Source organism: Cupressus sempervirens, chromosome 2 (genome assembly GCF_028749045.1).
Source record: "Cupressus sempervirens isolate cs-2001-9-10 chromosome 2, ASM2874904v1, whole genome shotgun sequence".
In the NCBI taxonomy this organism is placed as follows: Eukaryota; Viridiplantae; Streptophyta; class Pinopsida; order Cupressales; family Cupressaceae; genus Cupressus; species Cupressus sempervirens.
Genome location: NC_143119.1, coordinates 178958456 through 178984203, shown reverse-complemented (window position 1 = coordinate 178984203; position 25748 = coordinate 178958456). Strand labels below are relative to the sequence as shown.

Sequence of the window (25748 nt, the reverse complement as noted above, 5' to 3'; positions counted from 1 at the left end):
TTATATTTGTTTCATGTTTCATGTTACATGTAAATTGTATTATATGACATGCAATTGTTGACATTTAAGACTCCTCATCTTTGCCAGTCCATCGATCATGGAGTTGCTACAGTGATGGCTAGTTCAGAGCCATTGATCGAGGTATGAAATAATTTTTTTAGTTTTAGTTGTTGTTTATAATAGTTAGTATCAAAATTTCAAATGTTTTTTATAAGTGTTCATATTGATTGAATTGTTGTAGGGCTTTATTACACTTGATCATCCGCAAGCCTTTGAGGTGGACATAGAGAGTGACTATTTGATGGTGGTAAGAAAATAATTAATTTTTTGGGTACATATATTTGATTTCAATGTATAATAATTATTGATTCATACCTACTTTGTTTGTATCATCTCAAGTTAGAGAAGAGCCTAAGCAAGAGGATGAGCAAGCATGTGAGGAAGACCCCATCATCCCCATTATCTCCCTCCACACAACAACCAAAAACCTCCAGGTATTTATTTCCTTCCCCTCATGGGAAGGAGAAGATATAGTTGATAGACACACATGTATAGGCATTAGTGGACATATATGTTGTATTTTATGTTAGTGGACATATTCGATATACATTTTATATTTGATGTATGACCTATATTTGATGCATGACATTATTAGAGTTATGACATTATTGGTTAATATATGATATGTTTGTTCATGAATGACATTATTGGTTATCATAATATATTATATGTTTGTTAACGTATGACATTATTGGTTATCATAATATATTATATGTTTGTTCATGTATGGCATTATTGGTTATCATAATATATTATATGTTTGTTCATGTATGACATTATTGGTTATCATTATATATTATATATTTGTTCATGTATGACATTATTGGTTATCATAATATATATCTTGTTTTTCTTGTTTACGTTTTTAGTACACTTCATGTATTTCATTTTAATGTAAATTGCATCCAAAATGATGCAAAGTGCTTATGCCAAAAGCTAGTGGATTCCTAGCAAGAACACTTTTAAGGCAAACTACTTTTCCCACCTTCCTAAGTATCTTCAAATACTCTTTCCAACTTGGTTACAACATTGAACAAACTTCTACCCAACTTCACAAAAATACTTGATCACTTTCCCTATGCAAGACTTGGGAAGCAATAAGGGAAAAATGAGCAAATTTGAGAAATGGATCATAATCAACTTCTTGCTTCAAACTAATACCTCAAACACTTCAAGGAACACCTAATAACTATCTCAAAAACTTCAATCTATCATCTATTCCATCCTTCCAACAGATTCTACAACATCTTATGAGTGAAAAAAATCTTCCAACATCCTATGATTGTATTTTCTTTGCAACAACATGTAATTTGCTAATTTTTGGACAACTCTTCACAAAGGGAAGTGATTATGTTTCAAACCCATGAAATGGATATTAAGACAACTAAGAAGATCCTTAACATCTTCCACTAACTCCATTCAGTGATAACATGCAGCTAAAGTGGTGTTTCGTTCTAATAAAGTATGAGTTTGCTATTCCAAATAGGAGGTAATGATATTTGACAATAACTCAATGATCCTATATACAAGTTTAACATCAGTAGTGATTCCTTGCCATATAAACAAAATTAATAATCACCAACACCTTATGCATCCTCTAAATTCATAGAAGTTATTTTTATCATTTGACATCCATTTCAACTGATTACCAGTTGGTTTGATTGGTTACAAGGTTAATTTCAAGGTTTTCTAAAAAATTGCTAAAATTGCCAAAAAGTTGTCAACAACTTTTATTGCAAAATGCAATTTTGCACTAACTCTTCCTAGAACTTAACCAAGTGGTTTTTGGTAACACATAGGACCTATATAAGGTGTAACGACTCTCAAAAAACTTATTGAGTCTATGTGTGTGTCGTTAGGACTAAGGGAACTTGGGTTTATAGGTGACCTCAAGTTCCTTGACCTTACAAAAAAGATTACCTTATTAACATAAAAAAATAACATGTTCAATATGAGGTGTATGATCACCCCTTTACCTTCTATCATGAGTCTCCATCATTGGATGAGATGACATATGTAGTTGCCACCGTCAAAGATTACTGCCCTATGGCATTTAGTGACTCTTAGGGATGATTCAGTTCAGCATGCCCGAGAATGTTTGAGTGCTCAATAGGATGGGAGGAACTTGGGGCTAGCATTTACTTGGCCAATCAGAGCTAATATAACATATAGTTCAATCTAATGATGAACGGTGAGAAAGATTCGACTATTAGCAACTTTGTACTAGCCAACACTACAAATTTCAGTAGCAACTAAGATGGGGTCGTAAAATCAAAATGGAATAAGATCTCAAAAAAATGAGAGAGGTTACTATAGGACTTTGTAAAATGGTCTTGTAGCACCCAGAATCACATCCATACCTTGCACGAGCTCTGAGATATGCCCTGTCAAAGATCACTACCTTATGACATTTAGTGATTATTAGGGATGATTTAGTTCGACATGCCTAAGAATGTTTGAGCACTCAACAAGATGGAAGGAACACATGGCTAGTGTTTACCTAGCCACCTAGAGCTAAAGGAATAGACATTTTGATACCACAATGAAAGGTGAGAGATATTCAGTAGTTGGCAACTTTGTATTGGCTAACACTACATGTTTCAACATCACCCGAGATGGGGTCACAAAATCAAAATGGAATAAGATCTCCAAAAAGAAAGAGAGGTTATTATAGGTCTCTACAACATGATCCTATAGCACCTAGAATCACATCCATACCTCACACGAGCTCCAAGATATGCCCCATCAAAGATCATTTCCTTATGGCATTTAATGACTCTTAGGGATGTTTCAGTTTGGCGTGCTCGAGAATATTTGAGCACCCAATGGGATAGGACAAGCTTGGGGCTAGGGTTTACCTAGCCACTTGAAGCTAATAAAATAGATAGTTTGATTCTATAATGAACAGTGAGAGAGATTTGACAATTGGAAACTTTGTACTAGCCAACACTACAAGGTTTAGCATCACCTGAGATGGGGTCACAAAATTAAAATAGAATATGATATCCAAAAAGAGAGAGAGGTTATTATAGGTCTCCACAACATGGTCCTGTAGCACCCATACTTGCATCTATACCTTAAACAAGCTTAGAGATATTCCCCGTCAAAGATCGCTACCCTATGGAATTTAGTGACTCTTAGGGATGATTCAGTTTGGTGTGCCCGAGAACGTTTGAGCACTCAATGGGATGGGAGGATCTTGGGGCTAGTGTTTACCTAGCCACTTGGAGCTAACATAATAGATAGTTCAATCCCACGATAAAACGTGAGAGAGATTCAATAGTTGGCAACTTTGTACTAGCCAACACTACAAGTTTTAGCATCACCTAAGATGGGGTCACAAAATCAAAACAAAATAAGATATCCAAAAAGAAAGAGAGGTTATTGTAGGTCTCTAAAACATAGTTCTATAGAACCTAGAATCACATCCATATCTCACATGAGCTTTGAGATACGCCCCATCAAATATCACTGCCCTATGACACTTAGTGACTCTTAAGGATATTTTGGTTTGACGTGCCCGAGAACATTCGAGCACTCAATAGGATAGGATATGCTTAGGGCTAGGGTTTAGTTTACCTGGCCACCTAGAGCTAACAGATCAGATAGTTTGATCCCATGACGAATGGTGAGAGAGATTCTACAGTTGGCAACTTTGTACTAGCCCACATTACAAGTTTTAGCATCACCCAAGATGGGTTCGCAAAATCAAAATGGAATAAGATCTCAAAAAAGGGAGAGAGGTTGTTGTAGATCACTACAACATAGTCCTATGGCATGTGGAATTGCATCCATACCTTGCACAAGCTCTAAGATATGCCCCATCAAATATCGTTGCCCTATGGCATTTAGTGACTCTTAGGGATAATTCGGTTTAGTGTGCCCGAGAATGTTTGAGAACTCAATGGGATAAGAGGAGCTTGGGGCTAGTGTTTACTTGACCACCCAGAGCTAATGAAATAGACAGTTCAATCCTAAGATGAGTAGTGAGGTAGATTTGATAGTTGACAACTTTGTACTGGTCAACACTACAAGTTTCAACATCACCCAAGATGGGATCGCAAAATCAAAATGGAACGAGATCTCCAAAAAGTGAGAGAGGTTATTGTAGGTCTCTACAACATGGTCCTATAGCACCTAGAATCATATCCACACCTCACATGAACTTTGAGATATGCTCTGTCAAAGATCTCTGCCCTATGGCACTTAGTGACTCTTAGAGACGATTCAGTTCAATGTGCCCAAGAATGTTTGATCGCTCAATAGGATAGGATGAAAATAGGAATAGGGTTTACCCTACCACTTAGAGCTAACAAAATAGACAATTTGATCCCACGATGAGCGGTGAGGGAGATTCGATACTTGGAAACTTTGTACTGGCCAACACTACAAGTTTTAGCATCACCTGAGATGGGATCACAAAATCAAAATAGAATAAGATCTCTAAAAAGTGAGAGAGATTATTGTAGGTATCCACAACATGGTCTTGTAGCACCTAGAATTGCATCCATACCTTGCATGAGCTCCAAGATATACCCCAACAAAGATTGCTACCCTATAACATTTAGTGACTTAGGGACGTTTTAGTTCGGCATGCCCGAGAATGCTCGAGCACTCAACGAGATAAGAGAAGCTTGGGGCTAGGGTTTACCTAGCCACCTAGAGCTAAGATAATAGACAATGTGATCCCACGACAAATGGTGAGGGAGATTCAATAGTTGGCAACTTTGTACTGGCCAAAACTACAAGTTTTAGCATCACTTGAGACGGGGTTGCGAAATCAAAATAGAATAAGATATTCAAAAAGAGAGAGAGGTTATTTTAGGTCTCTAAAACATGGTCCTATAGCACTTAGAATCACATCCATACCTCACACAAGCTCCAAGATATGCTCCATCAAAGATCGCTGCCCTATGGCACTTAGTGGCTCTTAGGGACAATTCGGTTTGGCATGTCTGAGAATGTTCAAGCGTTCAATGGAGTAGGATGAGCTTGGAGCTAGGGTTTACTTGGCCACCTAGAGCTAATAGAGTAGAAAGTTTGATTCCACAATGAGCGGTGAGAGAGATTTGGTAGTTAGCAATTTTGTACTGGCCAACACTACAAGTTTCAGCATCACTCGAGATGGGGTCACACAATTTAAAAAAAACAAGATCTCCAAAAATTGAGAGAGGATATTATAGGTCTCTACAACATAGTCTTGTAGCATCCATTATTGCATCCATACCTCACGCGAGCTTCGATATATGCCTCGTCAAAGATCACTAGCCTATGGCATTTAGTGACTCTTAGGGATGATTCGATTTGGCATGCCCGAGAATGTGCAAGCACTCAATGGGACATGATGAACTTGGGGCTAGGGATTACTTGACTACCTAAAGCTAATGGAATAGATAGTTTGATCCCATAATGAGGAGTGAGGGAGATTCGACAGTTGGCAACTTTGTACTGGCCAACACTACAAGTTTCAACATCACCCGAGATGGAGTTGCAAAATCTAAAAAGAATAAGATATCCAAAAATCAAGAGAGGTTATTGTAGGTCTCTACAACATGGTCCTGTAACACCCATAATCACATCCATACATTGCATGAGCTCTGAAATATGCCCCATCAAAGATAGTTGCCCTATGAAATTTAGTAACTCTTAGGGATGTTTTGGTTCGACGTGCCTGAAAATGTTCAAGCACTCAATGGGATAGGATGAGCTTAGGGCTAGAGTTTACCTAGCCACTCTGAGCTAATAGAATAGATAGTTTGATCCCACAATGAATGGTGAGGGAGATTCAGTAGTTTGCAACTTTGTATTAGCTAATACTACAAGTTTTAGCATCACCTGAGATGGGGTTGCAAAATCAAAACATGATAAGATCTCCAAACACTAAGAGATGTTATTGTAGGTCTTTACAACATGGTCTTGTAGTAGTTAGAATTGCATCCATACCTAGCACAGGCTCTGAGATATGTCCCGTCAAAGATTGCTACCCTATGGCATTTAGTGACTCTTAGGGACGATTTGGTTTGGCATGCCCGAGAATGTGCAATTGCTCAATGGGACTAGAGAATTTTGGGGCTCAGGTTTACCTAGGTACCTAGAGCTAATAGAATAGATAGTTCAATCCCATGACAAATAGTGAGAGAGATATGAGCAAGATATGTATGTTTAGGCCACTTTGTGCAAGATATGAGTAAAAGTTGCTAATTAGGAAAAATTGAGTCTTTTTTAGTTTTTGGTTAAGATAGCCTAGGATTAGGTGTTTTTAGTTTTTTTCTAATAGTTTGGATCCTTTTCCAAGTCTTAGAAGTGAAATCTAATGAACATTGCAAAAGTTGCACATTTTGTGCAAAATTGTAAAAGTCGTAAAAGTTGCTTAAAAATGCAAATCTGATTGAAAACCTTCTAACCTTTGAAAATATATTTTCCATGCTCATATACTTGAGCATGGATAGTTAAAACTTCTCAAATTTCCATTTGCAACTTTTTTGCAAAAATTGCAAAAGTTGCTCAAGCAACTTTTTGAGCAACATTGCAACTTTTGAGAAATTTTTGCTCTTTACATATTTAGGTCAAATGGGTCCATCTTAGTGCTATCTAGGGTATGCCAATTACTTAGGATGAAGAGACAAAAAATAGAAAGCTATTGGGAAAGAGTTCACATGTACACAGGCACAAAAAATTTAGATAGAGAAGTAACAAGTGCTATAGAATTATCAATGGAGCAATGTGAAGTGAAGCCTCAAATTGGCTCATCAGTAGGCAAAGAATCTGGTCATGCACTCCATTCTAGCACCATAGATGTTTCAATTATAAATGCTTATTTATCAATGGCCTTGCATTTAAAGGACTTTGGAAGCCAAGATACTCAAGCTGGGCATGATCCCTCAAAGTTCTCATCAAAATATATTAACTATCTTAACAGAACAACAAAAAGCTCATTGCCACCTTTAAATGGAGACTTGAGTTTAAAAGAATATTGTTAGTTCTCAAACATGTCCCAATCAAGTAGATGACTTGTGTAGGAGCACCCATTCTAGACTCATCAAAGAATCCACCTAAGGATCCTAGATAGTTCACTTAGGATAGGTTGGCACATTGATCCAGTTGTAAGACCTAGTTCTAGGATTAGGCATAAATATGAGCCCCTAGGTAACTAAGACCAAATATGATCAATATGCCTAAAAAATGAATAGGATTCTAGGTTTTTAATTTTTTTAAAATAACTAGATCCATGTTGGATCACCTACTTTAGGTCTGGACCAAGTTAGAAACTTTTGAGCAACTTTGCAAAAAAGTGTCGAATACTTTCAAATCCTTTCCTCCAATAGCTAAGTAGTTTAAACTAACCATGTAACTATTAGGGAAGTCCTATAAGGCCTTATAGGCCAATGATAGGAAGCACAATTGTAATTTGGCATTGAAATCAATACAAATTAGCATTTTTCCTTGTAAAAAATGTGTTCCAGACCCTTGTATGGAATTGTACAGATGAGATGGAATCTGCCAATGGATCTAGAAGTTGGAGAGTTTTATCTATTTCATTTTGCATCAAGTCTCATGTTCTAACTCTTCATAGGTTGAAAGTTATCAAATTTTCTTGCTTGCTGCCTAGGATTCAACCTAGAAATTAGCACTTTGCTAGGGCCAGGTCATTTTAACACATTGCACCATGCAAAATTGATGCCCTTTGGTGGAATGCAAGGTGTAAAAATGTGCTTTCAAATTCTACAAGTTTTTTTCTAGGAAGTGCAAAGAGTTGAGTTTGCTGCCATACACTACGTGTGCATCACTATGAGTACACCATACAACATTTGTAATAGTCCCTTCTAGTTTGAGTTGGATTCATTGGAGGCTAAAACCTTGGATTATTATTTCTTTTACATGCTCCCACATATCCTAATAGTTGGATCAAGTTTCTCCTTTGTGGAAAACACACTTGTAGAGTAAATGGAGCCCTAATTAGGCCTAGGAATCTAGTCTAATGTTGCAACAACAACAACCATTATTCCTCTCCATCCTTGGGAACTTTGGCATGTTTTATGAAACCCAAAAGGGTATCCAAATCCCTAGTCAAGTCACCATGTTTTTTGGAAAAATTCAAACTTATGCCTCATTCTCATTCTAGGAGGGCTACAAGCCAATTAATTGGTTTTCAAAGCAACTTGATGCTATAAGTTGTCTTTGATGAAATGAATCATTGATTCATGTTGATTAGGACCTAAATAGGCCATATTAGTGATTTTAGGCCACCCCTAGTCTTTGTATCTAGTTTTTGGGGTTTGATCCCTCTTTGGCTAAGGGAATCCATTAGTACATTTTGGGTTTTTGGTGCTTAGAACTTTGGTAGACCTAGTGATTAGGTTAGCTTGTCTTGTAGGGTTGTGATAACTTTCCTATAAACCCATCTCCATACCTGTGATAGGTATTTGCCACAAGGACCCTTCACCTTGGGTGTTGAGGGAATTTGAGAACTTCTACCATTCATCATTGTTTGAAGACTTGTACTACATCAATGACCAAGATATTGCTTGAGTAAAGGGGATACTAGTTTATTAAGGTATCTTTATGATCCCACTTGCATTCAGTTACTATTTTTTGAGTGGCTAGCAAACTATTTTGGTGTGGGATTTCTCTAATATATATACTGTCCTCATACAAGTACATGCCATTTTTTGTAAACATTTTCTATTGTAAAGGATTAGTGAGAAATATCTATAATGTCCATTTTTGGGACTAAAGAATATAACTATTAAAATCATAAAGCTTCCATGTTGTTGTAATGGAGATTATGATGTTCCTTTTTTTATTGGATGCACTTGCTAGACATGTTCTAGCTAGCCTAGGGCAAGAGGTTAAAATTGCTTGCCAACTTTTTGAAGGGCCCTACTTTTTCCAAAATATATTAAATTGTGTATACTCACTATCCCCAAGAGGCCATACAAATCCAATAGTGGTATAGTGAGTTACACCATTATTAATAGAAGCTGCTGAAAATAGGACAATAGATTGGTGAAAAGAGAAAGATTTTTAAAACTATGAAAATAAAGACAATCAAACCAAACTTCCTAAAACAAAATTGTTCTAAACAACCCAATCTACCATGGAAACTAGTACAATCTACAAAAACAATGTTAAAAATGCCTTAAAACTCAAAAAATTACTAATTTTGCCTTCAAATTTCATGCTGACCATACACAATGATATTAACTTCTCTCATTTTAGGATTTGGAAAGTTTTTATATCTCCTCCTAGGTCTTTCCCCTTCATCCTTATGGTTTTCATCGGCCTCCTTCAAGTTTTAAAAGGAAAATATCAATATTTTGCAAAAATTGCAATATTGCAATGTAGCAACTTTTCCAATTTTTCCTGCTTGCTCTTCTTAACACTTCTAACTTATTATTTAGGCTATCCCTTAGAAATTCCATACTAGGGACCCTTCCCTAAGCTAATGACTCATCCCCTAGGTTACTCATTTCCCTATGGCAAGGTATGCCTTGATTTTTAGGCCAAAATAGTGACTCTTTAAGGACATGAAATGACATCCAATACTCTAACTACCACACTTAGATCCAATGACCATTATTCTACTTAAAAGGCAAATGAAAAGGTGACATCCCTATGATTCAAGGTGCCCTTGCACCTCTCTCTCTCTCTCTCTCTCTCTCTCTCTCTCTCTCTCTCTCTCTCTCTCTCTATTCAATCTTATGAACCAACCAGATTTGGTCTACATTTTAATGTCTCAAGTATTGCCTTGTGGTCTGACTCACGAACTTTCCAAAGAGTCTTACTATGTGGTTTTCTACCATATTTTATCAAGTGGAAATTTGATGTGAAAAAAAGGTTCAAATAATGAAGAATCTTCCTCTCTATTTTCTAATCCTCGAATAACCACAAGTTAGGGTTCTTTATAGAATATTGTCTAAGCCATGTGCCAGTTACAACCATCACACTGATATGGTACTTTAAACCTTCACCATCTATAACCGAGTGATCCAATTTTTGTTTGGCTTGGACACAATGACACAAATAATAATCTATCCCTTCTTCATTGTCTTCAAGTACAATAATAGCAAAAACATGGCTTGCAATAATAAATGTGGTCATTAATTCAAAAAATACTTAGGTAAACGTTATAAAGTTACATATTGATGAATATATATTCAAAAGTTCATCGAGTATCCACACATGAAAAATGGCATGCTATTGTCCATCACGTTTAGAGGAAAATTGCGATGAGTGTGAGTCGATTGAATGGGTGAACAAATGGGATATACCAGTTTTGGATCCAATTGACACCTATTGTCCCCCACAAGCACAAGAAATGGTAGAGATGGATTCATCCATTCACTTTGACTTTGACTTTTACATTTAGGCCATCATTCTTAGCCCAAGAATCTTCATGATAGGCCTAAATTAAAATTCCTCATCATTTCAACAAATAATTTTCATTAACTTGTAATATTTAATTTTTCAAAGAATAATATCCACATACGATTAACTTTTCTTTAACAAGTAAACTTGCTAACCTTGTCAGGCATTGATTTCAAAATGTTAGTATCAATATCAATCAAATATTTTGGTCTTCTAAAACAAATTCTAGAAGATGTTATAATCTCTTCCATTTTTTCAACATTTTGAACATCAACATAAGGTTGAGTGTTTTGCGTACCTTGAACCGAAGATGATGTGCCTTGGCAATAAGATGCAAAAGATGAAATATCACCTACTTGATGTGTTGATGTTGTGCCTTCAACATGAAATGATGGAGTGTGTACATTGTCAGATGTACAAATTAGCCTCTCTTCAACATGAGATGATGATATGACTCCAACATTGGAAGATGGTGTAGCTTTACAATTCAATTGTCTTTTTTAGTGTAACAGTCTCATTCGTTGTCTTTGTCTTTTCAATTCTTCCTCTTTGTTTCTTTGTATCGATGGTTCTTGTTCCTCTTCAAGAGACAATTCTTCATTATTGCTTTGCAATTTTCTTTGTTAATGTACTAGTTTCATTTTAACTCTTTTAATTGCATAATCTCTCTCCCTTTCTTCCGTTGTTTGAGTTTTTGGTACATATACAAATTACAATTATTTAGATGAATACACAATATATATTAAACAACTTGCATCCCCTACTCTCATCCCCTACTCTCTCTCTATCTCTCTCTCCCACCCCCTACTCTCTCTCTCTCTCTCTCACACACACACACACTCTCTCTCCCTATCTACTCTCTCTCTCCCCCTCCCCTACTCTCACTCTCTCTTCCATCCCCTACTCTCTCTCTTACACACTCCCATCCCCCCCCTCTCTCTCTCTCCCTCTCCCACTCCCTCTCCCACTACCTACTCCCTCTCTTACACTCTCACTCCCATCCCCTACTCTCTCTCTCTCTCTCTCTCTCTCTCTCAGGCTACTCTCTCTCTCTCCCCTCTCCCATCCCCTACTCTCTCTCTTTCACACACACACACACACACCCATCCCCCCTCTCTCGTTTTTCTCACTCTCCCACCACATTCTCTCTCCCCCCAATCCCCTACTCTCTCTCTCATTCTCCCACCCCCTACTCTCTCTCGCTCTCCCTCTCCCACTCCCTCTCCCACTACCTACTCCCTCTCCCTCTCTCTCTCTCTCTCTCTCTCTTTCTCTCTCTCACATCCCCTACTCTCTCCCACTCTCTCCCAATCCCTACTCTTTCTCTATCTCTCTCTCTCTCTCTCCCATCCCCCCTCTCTCTCACTCTCCCTCTCCCACCGCCTACTCTCTCTCTCACATCCCCTAATCTCTCTCTCTCTCTCTCTCTCTCTCTCTCCCCCCCATCCCCTACTATCTCCCTATCCCACCTTCTCTGATCCCCTATACTCTCTCTCTCTCTCTCTCTCTCTCTCTCTCTCTCTCTCTCTCTCTCTCTCCCTCCCTCCCTATCCCACCTCCTACTCTCTTCCCATCTTCTAATCTCTCTCATTCTCTACCCTTCCTACCTCTGTCCTTCCCTCTCTATTGAAATTTAGGCTTCAAGAGTGTGCGCACACTAAAGTGCGTACATGCTATTAAGGCCCAAATTTAAAAAAGCTTAAAATAGCATGTATGCACTATAGCATGCACACGCTATTTATAGCTTTGCATTGTACAAAGCCTAAGGCTTGGTTTTGCCTTGGGGATCCAACCCAAAGGTTTGGAGTCTCTAAACTGGTCTGAGATGTGTTTTGCTGCAAACATACAAAAATGATTGATTTTTCTTGTGTGCTCTCCTTAAAGTTTCCTCATGGTTGAGCATCGATAAAATCATGTTACATGACATTGTAGGTCACTGTGTTAGCTATATAACCATATAATTAATTTTTTATTTGAACTATTTCAAGCCTTTCAACTATAATTTCTTTTGAATGTATGTTCATTTTGTGTCAAAAAACCAACATGTACTAATTGTGCTATAGATTTTAGCTCATTCATCGAATTTCGCAACAACTTAGCTTTTTAAAAACTAGACTCCATTCTACACACTTTGAAAAAAAGGAGTTTTGATTTTAAATTAGTGTTCAATCATTTATAGGGGGAGCACATAGATCTTTCACATTTTGGGGATGCGTCCAATTAAAAATTCATAAAAAAAACACACACATTATAAAATTAAATGAAAAATCTAGGATAAACTATACAATATTAGGTAATTTTTGACTAGAGCAATTAAAGAATTTTAAAAAAAAGTTAACATTTTAGGGGGACCACAATTTGTACTATGTTATGTTTTTTTTGAATAAACAATACCACTTTCTATGGCCCCCCTTTTTGAAGACCTAAAACTAAACCATTTTGAAAAAAAAATAGTAGTTTAAAAACTGGATTCAAAGGACTACTACTTTTGTTTTTGTCATATCTTAAAATTTTGAGTGTAACTATCCTCAAATTCTTGTTGAAGTTTAGAAATTGCTGATTTCAAAAAAAAAAGGTGTCCACTTTTACCCCCTTTGGCACCGCAACTTGGTGCACTTAGCCCTATACATACTGAAACAAAACAAACATTTTTTTTCTTCAGATTCTACATAACAATTCTAAATTTTATCTGCATCATGTGCAGGTTCCTCCATAGAAGCAACACCAAACTAAAAAAGCTTTCCAAGCAATCTTATTCTAGACACACCCAACTCTCATGAATTCAATTCCATTCTTTGCTCATATGAGTTGATGATAGAAAACTTCTCTCTTAATTCAAACATGCATCCATCTTGTAGGAGATTGTTTCATCATACAATTCAACCTATGCCATACTTTACTCCTAGTCTAGTTCTATGTTTCAATTTCTACTTACATAGCAAGCTACATATATAAATCTATGTTTTAAGATTGACTACGTTTAACCCACACTGTATTATGTAACCATTCTACTATTAAATCTATATTTAATCTCAATTGTATATTTCTTCTACATGATTCTTCAACTCTTGTGCATTTCATTCCATTGTGCTAAAAATTGTAACTAATTTAATTTCCCTTTCATGCAATACTACTTCAGTTAACCATAAAAACACAAAGGCCTGAACTTTGGCACATGCACCCCTTGCTTCAACAAGAGTTAAACTAAGTATTCACAAATTACAAAAATATTAACACCTCTTTAATTAAAATATTCCCCCCTACAAGATAAGGATAATCGTAAAAAACTATCTTGAACTCTGAATTTGAGCATTAGATATCTCAACAATAAGTGCAAATTCTTAACTTGTACCATGTCAGCAATCTACTCTATAAAAGGCTATCAGTAATTATTTATGCTTCCTACCTAAATATGTACATCGTGCATACATCAGACACTAGAAAATGAATACAGTAATATACTCTAGAGTCTGAAGTCAATAGTAAATACATGACTAAATGGAGTTCTACACCGTGGAAGAAAATTCTTTTCCTTGAAATGTAGGGGCTGAGTTGAAAGAGAGGGGAGGATTACTAACATCATCATCTTTTCCTTCCAACATTTGAATCACTCTACTCATGTTCGATCAATCTTATGAGTTCTATTAAATGCACCACAATCCTACTTTGGCCAATCTCATTGCTTTCTCCATCTTGTCACATTTTTCTTCACCATTTCTTCTTAACCCCCTGTTTAACTCCCTCTTCTCCATCATCTTGAATGCCCACTCTAGAAAATACAATTGACTCGACTGACTTACTTGCAACTCAGTGTTCTTCCTTTCTCCAGCCATCTCCAACAATACCATACCAAAACTGTAAACATCTAATTTCTTTGTCACGGACCCCAAATTTTTATTTCATATCTCTAGAGCAGCATATCCTGGCATTCCTCTCATGGTTGTTGTTGATATGTGATCATCTCCCCTGCCATACAATTTTGCTAGACCAAAATCAACTATTTTGTGTGACAATTAACACTATTGCAGTCACTAATTATTAATCTCCTATCTTAAATGATTATTAAATTGCTGGACACAAATTCATAGCTAATATTGAAAAATAACACAACTGTAACTTCATCAATAAAAATACGAAAAGAAATTTAGAACAAAAAGAACACAATATTTTTGGACAAATCATCCCTAGAAAAACTCCTAAGGGAAAACTGGTTTTGCAGATGGAAAATATATTAACTTCAACAAATCAAGAGATACAAAATTCTTTGCCTCTCACTAGCAGAATTCAGACAACCTCCTAGTTTCTCTTGTTGATATCCTCCACTACTATCCCCAACGCTATCACTACACCCTTGCTAATACTACAAGACTATTTGCTAAGACTACAAATGCTTCTACAACTCTTGTTGTTGTCTGTTCTATTCTATTCTCCAAATGCCACCCTTGACTCCCTTTTATACTACTTAACCAAGAGGTTTCTAGTTGCTTTTTGATAAATACAACTCAACCAAGAAGTATCTAGTTGTTACCTAACCAAGAATTTTCTAGTTGCTTCTTGATTGAAATAACCTGACCAATAGGTTACTAGTGGCTTCTAGAAAGAGTCAATTAATTAACAAATAATTATCGTAACTCTTAACAATTATTTCCCAATTAATCACATGAGGACAAACAATTTTCCAAGCTACCTAAAACTAATACTCCATCTTAGCGAGGAAGTTGTTCTGCATGACATCCAACTTATGTCTGAAGAAGATGAATTTTTCCTTCCCTAATGCCTTTGTCAGAATGTCTACTACTTGATCCTCCATAGGTATGTACTGTAGCTAAACAACCCCCCATTGTACAAAATATCTAATGAAGTGATATCTAATGTCTATATGTTTAGACCTATCATGAAGTACTAGATTCTCAGACAACTTGATGCAACTCTGATTGTCATAGTGTATCAAAGTAGTCTCAACCTTCTAATCAAACAAGGCTATTAACAACTTCCAAAGTCATATAGCTTCACATGTCACCATGCTAGGTACTATGTATTTTGCTTCTGTTGAACTCAGAGCCATGGATTTCTACTTCCTACTGAACCAAGATACAACTCCTGATCCCAAACTGAAACAATACCATGAAGTGCTCCTTTTGTCCATTGTACTTCCTACCCAATCTGCATTAGTATAGTCCATCAACTTGATACCTTCACCTCAAACATATCTGATCCCATACTCAACTATACCACACAAGCAACACAATACATGCTTGGGCATTGTCCAATGCATTTTCTTTGGTTCAACCACAAACTGACTAAGAGAGTTTACAACAAATGCTATATATATCCTAGTGTTGACCAAATACATAAGTGAACCAATCAACTGCCTGTATAAGGTGGGATCTACATCCTTCTCCTTAGATGTATCTATCTTCCTCCAATTCATGATCATGGGTGTAGACATGGATTTATAATCCTCCATCCCAAATCTCTTCAAGATTTCAATGCAATATTTCCCTTGACCAAGGAAAATCTCTCCATCTGTCTACTATACCTCCATGCCTAGAAAGTAGTGCATAAGTCCTAAGTCCATCTCAAACTCTTCTGCAAGGTCCCTCTTGTAGTCTTCTATGAGCCCTAGTGAACTTGTAAGAAACAAGTCATCCACATAAAGAACAAGAATGAGAATCTCACCCGCAACCACCAAGTAGTAGAGGTTAGCATCTGCTTCACTCTTCACAAAGCCCATTCCCTATAAGTATGTGTCAATGCACTCATAATATGCTCTGGGAGCTTTCTTGAGTTCGTACAATGCTTTCTTCAATCTTCATACGTGGGTCCTTTTGATGTGTGTTACAAAGCCTTCTAGTTGCTCTATGTATACCTCCTCCTTTAACTCACCATTAAGGAATGTTGTCTTCACATCCATTTGATGGATCTACCATCCCATTTGTACTGTTAATAAGAACACATCTTGTATAGAAGTATACTTGGCCAATGGAGCAAATGTCTCCTCATAGTCTATTCCCTCCTTCTAAGAGAACCCCTTGGCCACAAACCTTTTCTTGTATTTATTGATGCTACCATCTACACTATGCTTTATCTTATAGATCCAGTGTGATCCAACTACTACTCTATCTGTTGGTCTAGGAACTACCTCCCACACATTATTCTGCATTATTGAGGAATACTCCTCAAGCATAGCATCTCACCATACCTAATGCTCTATAGCCTCCTAATAGCTAGAAGGCTCACTATCTACCAACTGACTAACTAATGTCACATAGTCATTGAACTTGGCTAGTTGTCTTTGTTGTCTAGTACTCTTCCTAGGAGCTTCCACAAACTCCTGAGTATCCCTTTGTACCTCTTGAACCTGACGGTTCTTGCTACCAACTATAGAGGATGAGATATCAACCTCTAAGTCTTCTAGATGCATTTCTTATTGCACCTATTGCTCCATGCTCTGTGAAACTTCACCATCTGAGCCTACACTTGTATTGGTAATCGTACTTGTGCTTTGTTGCCCTTGACTAGGTCCTAGAGCTTCTGTTGGTTGCTCACTCTGATCATCTGCTAGAAAATCTCTGGACCTTTTAATGCCTTATCGTCCATGAACTTTACATCACATTTGATAATAATTCTTCTAGACTAGGGGATAAAAATCCTATATGCCTTTCAGGTTTCACTATACCCAACAAAGTACCCCCTCTCTGTAGTTTGATCTAACTTGGTACGTGTATTACCTAGAATATAACAATATGCCAAACTCTCGAATATTCTGAAATGTCTAACATTAAGCTTTTGACCTATGAAAACTTCCTCTGGTGTCATCCTCCCTAACACCTTGTGTGGAACCCTATTATGAATGTCGACTATTGTACTACATGCTTTTGCCCATAGACAGTGAGGCATATCTTGATCATGTAGCATGGCTCTTTCCACCTCTGATATAGAATGGTTCTTCCTCTTAGCAACTCCATTCTGTTGTGGATTGTAAGGAATAATCCATTGTCTCTTGATTCCTTCCCTAGTACAGAACTCCTGGAAGTTATTTCCTTTATACTCACCTCCATTGACTGACTAAAGAACCTTTATCTTCCTTCCTATCAAGTTCTCCACTAGAGCCTTGAACTCTTGGAATTGACTGAAAACCTCATCCTTGGTCTTCAAGAAGTATATCTAGGTCTTCTTGGAGAAATCATCGATAAAAGTAACATAGTACTCATATCCTCTAATAGACTTTGTTGACATCTGAATGTACTAGATCAAGGACACCTTTAGATTTGGTGTCACTTCTTGGAAAAGATTCTTTTGCAAACTTCCCCAAGATGCATCCCTTACATACATCATCATGCTCTGTGCTCACCTCTGGAACACCTGTCACCATCTCACAAAGAAATTTGAGTGCTCCATGATGAATATGGTCCATCCTCCTATGCCGTAGCTCTCCAAGATCTCTAGGATTAGTGATGCTCTTGAGTACCTTAGGAGTGTCAAACTACAACCTATAAAGGTGGCCACTCCTAACTCCAATAGTTTTTGGTGATTTCAAATCCTTGTGCTTGATCAACACATGTGTCCCTCTAAAGGGTCCATTATATCCCCTATCCAGAAGTACTCTCTAACAATTTTCATATGGAATGATGCCCCACTATCTATATACCAGATAGTCTATGAAGTTGAGCTCACCATACAAGCTATAAGTGAAAACTCATCTTCCATTCTACTTGAGAGTTCATCTACACTTGTTGAAGTTGCCACCTACTTCTTTGCCTTCTTCCTTTCTAGGAAATCACTAACATAGTGACCATACTAGTGACATCCAAAGCACTTGACTTTAGAAATTTCCTTCTTCTTTTTCTCACTTTCTGAGTTTGATCTTTTTCTAGATCCCTTCTTTGCTTTCTCTTTCCCTGCTAGGGAAACATTTTCCTATTCTACCTCGACTTTCTAACTCTTGTTGGCTCCATTGACAAGACATAGTCTGAACTCCTCCTGAGTGAAACTAGTCCATAGTCAATCCTAACTCGGTAAGGTATCTTGTCCATTGACAACTTGAACAAAGACACTCCATTGTTTAGTAAACCCATTTAGGTCTATTCTCATTAGCTCGTAATCGCTGGGACTATCTCCAATAGCTGCTAAATCATCCTTGACAAGTCTAAGCCTGGTGAGGTAACTTTTAATATCTTCTCCCTGGTTCATTTGGGTATTCTTTATCTTCTCTCTGAGAATCATCTTCCTCTTGGTGGTAGCATTTTGGTACAAATTTAAAATGGCATCCCACATCTTCTTCATTGTATCTAGCTACATGATATGTGGAACAATATGATCATTGACACCATCAAGGATAATCCTCCTTAACTTGGCATTATCCTTCTTATATGTTGCAAGTTCTATAGCATTTGTAGGTACAACTATACTAGTGGTAGCATAATCCTTGATACCATTCTCTTCCAACAATAAAGAAATTCTGGCCTTTTAGACATCAAAATTTGAGGCACCATCCAATCTATCCTTTTCTCTCAAACCAGCTAATGCCAACTCAAAAGATTAAAGCAATAATAATTCTGAAGAGATCACAATTTCTTTCCTAGGCTAAAAATTTCCTACCCTCAACAATTCTCTGATACCATGTGAAAATTAACACTATTGTAGTCACTGATCATTAATCTCCTATCTTAAATGATTATTAAACTGCTGGAAACAAATTCCCAGCTAATATCAAAAAATAACACAACTGCAACTTCACCAATAAAAATATGAAAAAAAAATTAGAACACAATGAACACAATATTTTTGGACAAATCATCCCTAGAAAAACCCCTAAGGGAAAACTAGTTCTGTAGATGGAAAATATATTAACTTCAGCAAATCAAGAGATACAAAATTCTTTGCTTCTCACTGACAAAATTTAGACAACTTCCTAATTTCTCTTGATGATATCCTCCATTGCTATCCCCAACGCTATCACTGTGCCCTTGTTAACATTGCAAGACTATTTGCTATCACTGCAAACTCATTTGCTAACACTGCAAGTGCTTCTACAACTCTTGTTGTTCTCTGTTTTGTTATGTTCTCCAAATGCCACCGTTGACCCCCTTTTATACTACTTCACCAAGAGATTTCTAGTTGCTTCTTGATAAAGACAACTCAACCAAGAAGTATCTAGTTGTTTCCTAACCAAGAAGTTTCTAGTTGCTTCTCGATTAAAACAACCTAACCAATAGGTTACTAGTGGCTTCTAGAAGGAGTCAATTAATTAACATATAATTATTGTAACTTTTAACAATTATTTGCCAATTAATCACATGAAGACGAACAAGCTACGTAAAACTAACATTTCGGAAGTGATATCCTTATCTAATAATATATTGTGGAGCTTTATGTCAAAATGAATTATACGCGGCTGACAATCTTGGTGCAAATATGCGATCCTGTGAGCTCTTCTCCATTCAGAATTCTTTGTTTCTGATCTCCTGCAAATATGAACTACTCCAGAGATCCATTCACCATGTACTCGTATAGCAGTGCACTACTAAATCCATCAAAATAATATCCCATCAGTTGAACCAGATGGACATGGTGGATCCTTCCAATGGTTCCAACTTCGTTTATAAACTGAGTCTCGCTGTGTCTTGACTGATCTAGAATTTTGACAGCCACCAGATTACCTCGAGGAAGTCTATCTTTATAAATGACACCGAAACCTCCTTCCCCCAATTTATCTACGAAGTTGTTGGTGATTTTCTTTAGCTGAGAACAGGAATATCTGGTGGGCATTTCATGGGCATAATCATCAAGGAATCGCTCCACTATTGTAAGAGAAGGTTCCATTGCCATCATGCGAAGCTAGGATTCTTTAGCGGCTGACGATCTCTTGTGATCTCAGACATATAATAAAACAGAGCCTCCAATGGCAGCACCTAAAATTACATAGAGGGTTTGGGATCTCAGACATATAATCTACAGGGAAATATATATTAAAGGTAACAGAAGTTATCTGTAATTCCAAAACCTGAAAAAATGAAGCAAAATGTATGAGAAGGAAATGGGGTATACCTAAAGTAATGGCCTTTTTGCTCGACTTTTCTCCAACCAATCAATATCAATAATGTATGAACTATGTAATGGAATAACAAGGGTAAAAACAAGGTGCTTCAGTTTGGAGAGAAATATAATAATATTTCGTAATTTAATTGAGAAACAAAGCTATAAGTCTTACCAGTGGAGCCACTGGAGCACCGTGAATAGGACGTAGCATTGGAATAGCAGAAAGATGAATTTGTGAGATGAGTGCAATTTATGTGATCCGTCTTCTAGTGCAGACACTGTTTGCTTGCAGCCCATTCTATACTGATCCCTTCCCCAATAATACGAGGCAGAGACTTTCCCAAATCCAACTCGGATTTATTCACGGCAATCATAAAATTTGATTGACAAGAGCTACTCAAGTCTGGATGAGTGCAATTAAAGTATTGATGTTCATTACACATCAAATTGGACAATACTGGTCCATACGACCCATCTGTACTGTATGATTTCCCCCATTGTCACATTTGCATAATGTCCTAAAATATAGAAATGTTTGGCACTCCATAAGTGATCGTAGACACTCTCTGAGAAATCGCATGTATCATTCTGAAATTGCTTATATAATATCACAATGTTCCAAGAGTAAGAATTAATTGAGGAGTAATTGTGAGGTTCCAGTAAGTAGTATTGGTAGTCTCCAATGGTAATTTAAGGCTTCTCGGCAAGGTCACCGCAGCCGTTGCCATATGTTCCGAATGGAAAATCAAGAGTGTAATCCCCATAGCTGAAAACCTCAATAGACTCCATTACAGAAAAAGGCCAAGCATGATAATGAAATTCCGAGGAAAAAGAGGAAGCAGTGGAGTTGGAGAAGAGTGAGAAGTGTGTGAAGTGGTACCATATTAATGGATGTGAGAAGCAGAGGAATGTCAAATGCATAGAAGAGTAAAGAAAGAGAAAACATAGATGAGGACAACATGTGAAGGTTTCTCTGCAATTTCGTCGGGGACAACGTGATCGAAGAAAGGCCGCGGATTAGGGAGAGTTTAATTTCCCAGCTCTTTCCCCATTGACGTTTCGAACACACCAAAACACGTTGATTTTGTCATGGAGACACATTTGGTAACTCGGTATAAATTGATACAAGTTGCTAGGGGAAAGTGTTCTATTATTGTTAAAGGAGTTCAACAAGAGAGGCATGGTGTCTAGTTCCTCTCTTGCATAACGACTATATTTATATTTAGGCTATTGGCAATATATAGACACTGTACTTGTTAAGATGAGAAGCCTAGTACTCATTCCTGCATTCAATATTTGTAACAACATACTTTCAAAAACATCACAACAACATTTAGAGGACAATATTGTTCAATAAATACAATTATTATTATTTTGTTTAATATGCAACTCTCTCTGACAAGTATTTATTTTTATATAGAGATTAAATCTTCAAAATATCCTAATTTATAAAAAAGATTGTAATGTAGGAAAATAAATTTAGAGTATTTTTAATAGAATTAGAATGTAATAAAAAATGCTATAAAACAAATTGATATCTATTGAATGCTACAAAACTAATAATGGTGATATTTTCATTTTTTATTTTTTATTTTTCAATATTATTAATCATTTTTTTGCTCTTTTAGTTGTTGATTAGTCCATTTGTACACCACTATTGAGACATTTCATAAAGACTACTAGAATATTTGCCAAAGTACTAACATTTTTTAGGGATAAATATTGGTGCAAGAACATAACAGCTATTAGACAATACTTTTGAAATGCAAAAAGATTCATGAATACCCAAAAGCCAAAACCATAGCCTTAAGATATTAACTCATATATTGAGATACACTAAAAGTATCAGTGAAACATGACTTACAATTTAGGAGTTCTATGTGCACGAAGTTAGCCTGGGTGACTAGTAAGTCACCTCCCCTACATTATATGTGATATTTTTTAGAATCTCAAAAAAGAACAATTTACCACCACAGTTATTTTTTCTTCAAAATCTATTTGAAATACATTGATTTATGTTCAAATTTTCAAAGAAATGATATTTATAAATATGAATAATTTACCAGTAGATGATAAAAATATAAATTAATTAATTACACCAAGCTTAAAACTTGTGTATTAGTGATATAAAGGTTCTATTGGATGAGCTAATTCAAACATCAAATGGCTTTAGTTACTAGCAATTGCCCAAGAATATTGCTTGGTTATATAACTAAAAGAAAAGCCTATAAATGTTATAACTAGCACTTGCACTTGAAGGAGCAAGGTGTATGTCGATAGCCTCTACATAAATTTTTACCAAATATTCAATACAACATGAAAGGTAAATAAACAAAGAAAATAAAATTAAACATTGTTAAATTGACATAGTCAATATATAAATATTATAATAATCAGTTTCATTCAATATAAACATCATGTAACACACATTAGATACAATATAGATATGGTAAACACCATTAGTAATAGCTAACATTGGATATATGTTAATATACATCAATTAGAGAAAATACCATTGCATCACCACAAGGGGCATATTTTCACCATACCTATTACACACAAACTTTATACATTAGGTAAAGATGATATGAAATTGCTTAAATGTAGCCAATTTAAAAATCAATGAAGTAAACATACATAGAGTCACATATATTAAGGGAAAGTATAGACCACATCGCATCACCACAAGGGGCATCTTTTCACCATACCTATTACACAACAATTGTATATATTAGAGAAAGATGACATTGAATTCCTTAAATACAACCAAGTAAAAAAAATGAATTTAACATAATTTGTACCTCTCTGCTCTATAGTGAGAGTTGTTGCAATCATGATTTTTCCTTAATTCGGATAATAGTATATGGGTTATTTTTCATTCAAGAATATTGTTCAAAGGAGAATGGTGGCTCTATACGCTAACTCTTGATATAGTTATAAAAGTCAAACCTTGTCATTCAGTTCTACTAATATCAACTATTATTTATTAAAGTGTTAGTCCTTAGGACTTATGTATTGTGAGTGCCCATGAAATGGATAGTGGTATTTGTCTATGATTAACCAAGGTTATAGGTGTAATAGGTAAAAAATTTGGGTCATCTTGGTCCCAAGGTGGGCTACTGTAATTATCAAACTAAACAACCACATATAGAGGTAGTTTTGGGGGTTTACAACCTAATGTATAAAAAATGTCTACCACCTCCCCAAGTGGTCCATTTACTAGGCCTATATGAATCTAGAAAGGTTTTTCGTTAACATTGTTCAATAACCTTTACATGGCAAGAGTTCTTTTGGAAGTCAATCGACATCAATATTGGGGTTTGGTTGAAGGTGTGTTTTTACTACAACACTAAGTGCAATGATGCAATATCCCCATCTTTTTAGCATCTCAGTAGAGTTCTTAACCTTGACATTCTCCAAAGGCTAAGTGATGGAAATAAGGAGAAATTTATTAAATTAATTTCTTATAAAGTCATTAAATAAATAAAAATAAAAAAGGTGACTTTATATTTAATTAATTAAATTAATTATGAGTACATTAATTATTAGAAGGGGGAAACTTCTAGTAATCGCAATTATTAAATATTTTATTAATTATTGTATTGCAAGAGAGAAGCTTCTAGCGAGTGCATTAATTATTGGAAGGGAGAAACTTCTAGTAATTTAATTTCCTCAAAACACATTAATTATTGGAAAGGGAGAAACTTCTAGAGAATGCTATTATTAAATATTTTATTTCCTTCTAGAAGGGTGAAAGAAAAGTATAAATAGATGTGAGAGCTTCATTGTTTATCATCTGATTATTGTGAATTGCATTTGATATTAAGTTGGGAAAAGAAACTAAGGTTTCCAATTTGAGTCATCCATTGGAGAATGTCAACACTTCAATGTTGCAACCGTTTGAGGTGATGAAATATCCATTGAATTTAGTATTCAAGAGAGCTTCAATTTCAAAGTTCTATTTGTGCTTAAATTGGAGAATAGATTTTGGTTGCTATAGTATGCATGCACGATGTCGCATTGTAGTATTTATGTTTGATTCATTTCCATTCTTGGGCATCACTATTATCAGGTTCCTCTTGTAACTATTAGTAGTTATCATTGTACTTTATAAGCATATTATTTTGCTTTGATAGTTCAAAATCAAAATTTGGCATTACTGTAGTCATTATTGTATGTCAATTGTTTCTCAAAATGTCAATTTTCTGTAGATATGCATTTCATATTTAGTTTCCATGTATTTGCATTGAAAATCCCAAAAGAATTTCACTTGCATATTAGTTCCTTGTAAGATGATATTACATTGGTATCAAAGCTTGCTTGAAAAGTGTTTAACAAAATGTTGAACAACTGAACTAGAGAAGATTTTGGTGTTTGAATAAGTTATAACCTATTGGGGTTATTACATTGGTGTCAGAACTAAATCCTACCATCCTAAGGGTTTAGCAATCACATGCAGCCACCTGGGGTTGGCTCTCACAAATTTCCTACTCACAAGCAAGCTTTATTTATCAGGGAACATGATTTTTACAAGCAGCCAAACACCATGGGTGACAGGCAAGAGCATAGCCCACCAATAGACAATAGGAATGAGGATCAAGAAATTGGGGAACTTTATAGAACAATGGTTATAGGACAAGAGCAGATGGTTTAGGCTTTGTAGACACTCACCACCATGGTTGAGTGCATGAATCCATAGGATAGATGGAATTAGGAACAAGAGGATAACAAGAGTGCAATAGGATCATTTAGAACTTATAGAACTCTTTCTAGAACAATAGAAAGACCCACCCATCCTACCTTTGTTAGAGAAGAACTAGTACAAGAACCAATGGAGGAAGTTGAGGATGAGACATTTGTAGATATCCTTATGGCTGCAAATGATGAATGGAAATTATTGGCACCACAGGTTCGGGAGAGGATGACATTTGAAAATTTTGTAAATTAGAGAAGAGAACATTATAGGTCACTCAAACAAGATAGGAGGCCTAGGGGTCAAAATAGGGCTATAGGAAAGTTTAGTATGCCTACATTTGATGGGAGTGGTAAGATGACAACTCAAGCTTGGATTCATAAGCTTGACACATTTTTGGCACTAAGGTCAATGACAAAGAGTGAAGCTATCAAATATGCCACTTTGCATTTGGAGGGAGTAGCACATGATTGGTGGTACCATGGTATGGTAACACTTTAGCATGATCAGGTGATAGAGTATTAGGACTTTGTGGATAGGTTGGTTGAAATATTTGATAAGAAAGATCTAGAGGTTTACTTCTGGG

At 36.1% G+C, this 25748-nt stretch overlaps 1 pseudogene; it reads right to left on the bottom strand.

The window, feature by feature from the left end:
• The window catches only part of LOC149571664 (rust resistance kinase Lr10-like), a 57969-nt pseudogene extending 37710 nt beyond the window's left edge, over positions 1–20259 (bottom strand).
• Positions 20260–25748: the final 5489 nt, after the last annotated feature.